The sequence below is a fragment of the Prionailurus viverrinus genome, chromosome B2 (assembly GCF_022837055.1).
Source record: "Prionailurus viverrinus isolate Anna chromosome B2, UM_Priviv_1.0, whole genome shotgun sequence".
Taxonomy (NCBI): Eukaryota; Metazoa; Chordata; class Mammalia; order Carnivora; family Felidae; genus Prionailurus; species Prionailurus viverrinus.
Genome location: NC_062565.1, coordinates 102,846,694 through 102,853,706, shown reverse-complemented (window position 1 = coordinate 102,853,706; position 7,013 = coordinate 102,846,694). Strand labels below are relative to the sequence as shown.

Here is a 7,013-nt window from a genome sequence, read left to right as displayed (position 1 = left end):
ATCACAAATGCCTGGGAAGATTGTCTCTTCCTTGACTAGATCCCAAAGAAAGTTTTTTGTTTTGAAACCATAAACATTTCCCATAGCATAATCTTTGAATTTGTCTTCTTAACTTTTTCTTTTCTTTCTTTCTTTTTTTTTTTTTTTTTTTTTTTTTTTTTGCTGTCGTTTCAGAGGGATAAACAAAGGGACTAAGATCTTTCACTGTTTCTTATCAAGTGAAAGCATCTTAAATTCTAATTTCAGTTTTCACAATACTTTCCCGTTTTCTGAGTAGCCTGCGGATTGCTCTTCTTTCTATATGTTTTCACTCCTATAATTTTAGGTTTTTCTTTCCCATTGGATAATAGTCTATCTTTATTGTTTGTTTCATCTCCTCCTCCTCATTATCTTAACCACTTCTTATCAAGGCCTCTTTCTAGACAGGGTTTTAGGCCCTATCAGTGTGGCTTGTACTAGACTTACAACGACCTACAAGTTTTACAGATAGGAAACTGAAGCTAAGGTAGAGGGTTAGGCCAGATAATGGCTCCCAAAGATGTCCACACTAATCTCCAGAACCTGGAAATATGTTTTACCTTATATGGCCCAAGGGACTTTGCAGCCGTAAGTACGATTTAGACCTTGAGAGGGGGAGATTGTTTGGGGGTTATCTGGGTGGGTCCAATCTAATCACATGACTCCTTAGATGCAAAACCTTTCCTTCCTGGGTTACAGAGAAATTTGACAAAGAGGAAAGTCACCGGCTTCAGAGTCAAAGAAGAGACTACAAGGAAAAAATGCAGGCGATCCCAGGAGCTGGGAAAGAGAAGGAAACAGAGTCTTCTCTAGAGCTTCCAGTATGAACACAGCCTTGTCAACAATTTAATTTTAGCCTGGGTCTCGCCAGAGACCAGAGCTGCAAGGTAATAGATCTGTACTGTTTCAGTTCCTAAGTCCGTGTTAACTTGTTATATAGCAGCAATGGAAAACTAGTACAGAGAGGTTAAGTGACTTGTTTATGGTCACACAACTTTGTAAGAGCTGGAGCCAAAATGTCATTGCTGATTCATCTACCCAGCCTTCCTCCATGACTTGCTATTTTCTTAGTAGCAGGAAGAGAGAGCTGATATTTCTCACAGCACGTGGAACTAAGTCAATTGTAGTCCTTTTTTTTTTTTCTTTCCAGCCTTCATCTTTTGTCTTAAATACCTCGCACGGTGTACACTTCTTGAGAGAATCCAGTTTATAAATGATAGTAGAAAAATACGCATAGTTGACGTGACTCTGCTGTAGTACTCCATCAACAATGAGTTTGAAAAGCAAGAGATGAAAATTGAAAAACGTAAGTAGAACCTCTACCTGTCATGTGGAATTTGCTAACAATTCAAAAGTCCTCGGGTTCAACATCGTTACAAGAAAAGATACGCTGCATTCTATAAGGCGCCGGAGGTTAAATGACAAGTTAAGTTAGTATCTAGTTTGTGTGACAAAGGCTGTTGCTAAGTCTCCTACCCCACACCCAGTTCACTAATCGCATTATTTCGTTGTCTCTTTATTGTTCTGTTTACCTAGGCAAAACAAAGATTTGTAAATATTGACGAAACAAAGGACACTTTAGGAAGGATTCCAAGAACTCCCTGTACTTTCAATACCTTCACTTTGGAGTTACCTTCAAAGAGGCTAAGATTGTAGCTGAAAACGGTCCAGCTTCTCCCACACCTTGAGAGACTGCGTTGCTGTAAGGTAACCTTCAGGACGGAAAACAGCAGCGGGGGTGTGGGATGGGGAAAGTGGTTGGATGGCTGAAAGTATTGTAACACAGTACTGAACTTCTTGTTTTGCACAAATGTTTATGGAATAAAGTGTCTTCTTTTCCACCATGAGAATTTCTGAATATTATGTCTGAAGGCTGGATAAGTAAAGGATTAACAAATAGGTAAACATCAAACAGGTTGCTAAATACTGTCAGAGAACACTAAAGGTAATCACAAATTACCTTTTCATTGAAGAGTACTTTTTTTTTTTTTTTTTTTTTTGGGACAGAGAGAGACAGAACATGAACGGGGGAGGGGCAGAGAGAGAGGGAGACACAGAATCAGAAACAGGCTCCAGGCTCTGAGCCATCAGCCCAGAGCCTGACGCGGGGCTCGAACTCCCGGACCGCGAGATCGTGACCTGGCTGAAGTCGGATGCTTAACCGACTGCGCCACCGAGGCGCCCCTGAAGAGTACTTTTAAAACGGTATATGTTCTCTGAACATCTGTGATTATTCAAAGAAGGCCAATTCTGAATTTGGGGGGAGTGGCCTATTGACTCCTCAAGGTTGAATTTTTGTGGAATTATTCCATGATCACTTTTGGTGGGTGCCATCTTCCTCGGCCCTGACCATGAGAACGAAGGTGCTTTCCTTCAGATACAGGGCATCCTCCTAACAAAAATACCAAAACCAACCAACCAACCAACAAAAAGAGCTATTCTCCCATCAACAGAAAGCTAAAAAATAGGAAAGTATTTAAAAAAAAAAAAAGTCAACTCTCTTATTTAAAAAAAAAAAAAATTGTAGTCCCAATCAATTTTCATTATATGAAGACTATCATCTAGGCCCTTGGATGCTAGCTGCTCACTTTTCTAATTTACAGTATTGATGCAGGAAACATGATGCCACATAAGAGATTTGCCATGGTGTTCTACATGGTGCTCCAAGTGAGAATGGAGGCTCCAGTCTCCTCTTGGTTTTGACAACCTCTGTAAACTCAGTGGTAAAAGTTTCTATCTGAGATTGACCGAAGGTCTCCTTAAGATGGGAAGTCTTGAGCCATTTGGAATTTAGCATTTTACAGCTAAAGAGAAAGTCAAGCAACGTAAAAGTAAATGTCGGATCTGGTTGAAAGCCAACTTTACCAGCTAGATCTGAATAAATGCATTTACCTTGAATAAAAGCCTTGAATAAAATACCCTTAGGTATTTTAACTTGACAACAGTTATTTATTTATTTTAACGTCAATTTCTACATGTCGTCTTTTCGATATAAGATTGACATTTGTGTGTCTTTGCTTCCTTCCAATCTATAATAAGCTTTAATAAATACAGAGCAGTGTATACCCAGAGATAGATGTATTCTATTTTGGGGCATTTGAATGGCACCAACTTCCTCTTTCAAAACAAAGAAGTTGACTTTTTTTCCAAACACCCATCATGCCAGTGCTACTGACCTCACATTGCCCTGACTTTTTGCCTCTTAGGCTGAGTAAGCCCATCCAATGAAGCATCTATGCAAACTGGGGCTGATCAACAAGGCATACTTCTTCTTCTTCTTCTTTTTTTTTCTTTTGACCAAAAAGATACTAGAACCAAGGTAGGTTCATTTTGTAGACCGCCCCACCTTCTTGGAGTGCATGATGTGGCTCCTTGCAACACTCACAGCTCACCGTTATCAACTGATTGGCAATGTCTCTTGTGGGCACAAGAAAAATATGATATTGCAGACACCGCACCAGAGTCTGTTTTTTGAAATGAACAACAAAGTCATTTGATTTCTGACTCACTGTGGAGTCAACACCGTCTGATCTTAGGGGCCATAGCAGACCCTCTGCTTCTACTCTGCACTCTCTGACTTCGGAAATTTTCCATCAGAGCTTCAGTCTTTGCCTTCACATCTCAATGGTTGTCGATAATGTATGCATAAAGCATTTATAAGAAACTTACCATGAAGGTATCCTTTAGAGCAAAGGTCTGGAAAAAAATGGAATGAACGGTCAGCCCTTATTTTTCATTTCGCCATTTCTATAGGTTGGACTTTCAACATAAACTGAAACCTGAAGTCTAATAGGTTAAACTGTCTAACTTCATGCATTAGTTATTTTTTAAAGGCAAGTAGATCATCTGTGTTTTGATTTATATATCTTTGTATTAAAAAGCCTACAAAATGTCATAGTGCCTGCATGTGCCTATTTATTTGTGCAACAAGCATTTAGAGCTCACTTTGTGCTGGGCTTCGTGCCAGGTCATAGGCACAGCCATGGCACCAGCAGACCTCGTCTTTTTTTTTTTTTCTCTCTCTCTTTTTTAATTTTTTAAACGTTTATTTTATTTTATTTTTTTCCAATATATGAAATTTATTGTCAGATTGGTTTCCATACAACACCCAGTGCTCATCCCAAAAGGTACCCTCCTTAATACCCATCACCCACCCTCCCACCCCCCATCAACTCTCGGTTTGTTTTCAGTTTTTAAGAGTCTCTTATGCTTTGGCTCTCTCCCACTCTAACCTCTTCAGACCTCTTCTTTCTTCACAAAACTTCCATGAGCTTCTCTAAGAAACTTGCCCAGATTTTCTCACTTTATTTTTGTCGCCATACTGGGAGGATGGTTTTATTTTATAGGTGAGAAGGGTATAAAGGTAGGTGTGCTAATTCCTTTCCTTCGGGTCTCACAGTATTTACTGGAAGAGGCAGACTTGGAGCAGAGGCGGTCTGACTCCTGAGTCTGAAGACGTCAGGACAGGTAAATGACCTCCAATGGCTGGGAGGGAATGTCCCAATTGATAGCTGTTACTGCGTCGATGCCTTTGGGCAAAACATAACTTAAAATTGTTGTTCTGATCCCTTGAGTTTGGCCAGAGGATGTGAGAACGAATTTTTCTGGAGCACGGGAAGTCAAGAGCAAGAAGCTAGAAAGAAGGTAGCGGAGGGAGAAAAAGAGGAGGCAGGTCACCCCTCTGAAGGGAATGGTGACGTAACTAACATTGGCCTAGCACGTTTCGGGGGTCTGGTCCTTGGCGGCTGGCACTTGACACGTTATTCCACGGGAACTTTACCACAGCTCCGTCTGGCTCCAGAGCTCACGTTCTGGCAGCTCACTTCCAGCCCCCGCACAGTTTAGTCTGGGCTCGTGTCTGGGGAGGACCAACCTAGCAGGCCCAAAGCGAGGATGTGAAGGTTCTGAGAGACGGCGTCCAGAGAGTAACACGACAGAGCTGGCCCTCTCTGGGGAGAGCATCAGATGAGAAGCATATTTGCCTTTGAAACCTTAGTATTATTTGGCAATGACATGTCTGGGGGTAAAGTTGTGGTGAGCCCGGGACTGGATTCAGTCTTTTCTCAAGGACTGGAACAAGCAAGGAGTCTAGTCTCCTGCCAGGGAAAGTAGTTTCTAGCCAGAGATTTTGATGGTGAACAGGAGAGGACTCCCATGCACCAGGGTTTCCGGGATGTGCCCGGATCCTAGAAACCGAGAGCAGTTTTTTGTTGGTTTGTTTGTGGATTCCTGATTTCATGGAGGGGTGAATGTGTATTTATTTGGGACTGAAGGTGTGTGACACAGAATGTGTGTATGTGTGTTTGTGTGTGTGTGTAGGTGTGTGTGTATGTGACACCAGTGTGTAGTTTTGGAAAAATTATTCCCCAGGGAGGTATTAGATTTTTTTTTTTTCCCCCCTGAGTTGAGAGCTCTGTTACTTAAGCTGTCTTTTAGACAGCAGCATGGGGAGGCCGACAACCTTTATTTAAACAGTTGTTGTTTCTCCTGACCCCAAGGTAGCTGTAGAAAAGTGCTTCTCCCACAATTATTTTAGAGTTACCAAGAGAAAATTCCAGGCATATCTGAGCCATCCTTAAAAAACCCAACCCTCCTTGATGGTGATTACATTCAGATAGGAGACTAAATGTGATTTCACTTAACTATTCAGTCTACCAGAAAGAAGCCTAGAGCCCTCCACTACTATTTCCTGTGGAAATTAGGCTTTTATGTATTCTAGAAGGCAACATACAATCTTTAGTCTGAAGCACAAATGATAACCCTGTATTAGTGATCTCTTACTATGTAACTAATTACTCTCAAAAGTTTAAGAGGCTTGAAACAATAAACATTTATCATCTCACAATTTCTGCCCAGGAGTGGCTTAGCTGGGGATTCTGGCTTAGTGGTTCTGAGATGCTGCAGTTAAAAGTCGGCCAGGGCTTCAGTCCTGTCACGCCTCTACTTTCCAGCTCACTTACCTGGGTCTGTCTACAGAGCTGCTTTGCAAAGGGCAGACGTTTCATAACCTGATCTCTGGAATGACACCCGGTACTTCTGTCATATTCTGTTCATCAGAAGTGAGTTACTAGGTCCTATCAAAATGGCTAAACTCAACAACCCAAGAGATAACAAGGGTTGGCAAGGGTGTGGAGAAATAGACACCTCCTTGCAGTGCCGGTGGGAATGCAAACTGGTGCGGCCACTGAAAAACAGTATGGAGTTTGCTCAGAAAGTTAAAGATAGAACTACCCTATGATCCAGTGGTCTCAGTACTGGCTATTTACCTCAAAATTACAAAAACCCTCGTTTTTGTATTATTAGCCATATTAGCCATATTAGCCATAAGAAAGAATGAAATCTTGCCATTTGTAGCAACATGGAGTAGCTAGAGAGAATTACGCTAAGCAAAATAAGTCGGTCAGAGGAAGACAGTTGCCATATGATTTCACTCATGTGTGAAATTTAAGAAACAAAACAAATGAGCAAGGGAAAGAGAGAGACAGAGACAGAGAGACAGAGAAAGGAGACTAACCAAGATACAGACTCTTAACTATGGAGAACAAACTGATGGTTACCAGAAGGGAGGTGGGTTGGGGGACGGGTCAAAGAGATGAATTTGTTGTGATGAGCACTGGGTAATGTATGGAATTGCTGAATCACTCTATTGTACACTTGAAACTAATATAATATCATATGCTAACTATACTGGAATTGAAAAAAAAAAAAAGAAGAAGTGAGTCACTAGGTCCAGTCTACATTCAAAGGGAGGGGATTGCACAAGGATTGGATACAGGAGGACTCATTGGGAACTGGCCTATCACCAGCCCATCACAGACAGCTTCCTGTCTGTGGACATTCTGGACCACTAAGTACAAACAGACATGTAGGTACACTCGGTTAAATAGTTGGTGAAGAATGCCTTTGGTAATTCTAAAGCAGAGCTACCTTGTACGCGTCCCAAGCAGAACAAGGTAAACAACGGGAGGTACATGTGAGAAGCACAATTTCTGAGA

At 41.5% G+C, this 7,013-nt stretch overlaps 1 long non-coding RNA gene across 2 annotated transcripts; it reads left to right on the top strand.

The window, feature by feature from the left end:
* The first annotated feature begins 667 nt into the window (after positions 1-667).
* On the top strand, positions 668-4,550 carry LOC125166694 (uncharacterized). Of its 2 annotated transcripts, XR_007152501.1 has the most exons (4): positions 668-905; positions 1,169-1,324; positions 1,555-1,725; positions 4,418-4,550. It is a non-coding gene; the product is annotated as an uncharacterized LOC125166694 (long non-coding RNA). The 2 variants fall into 2 exon arrangements; XR_007152500.1 differs by lacking the exon at positions 4,418-4,550 and having other exon boundaries at positions 1,555-1,816.
* The last annotated feature ends 2,463 nt before the right edge of the window (positions 4,551-7,013 follow it).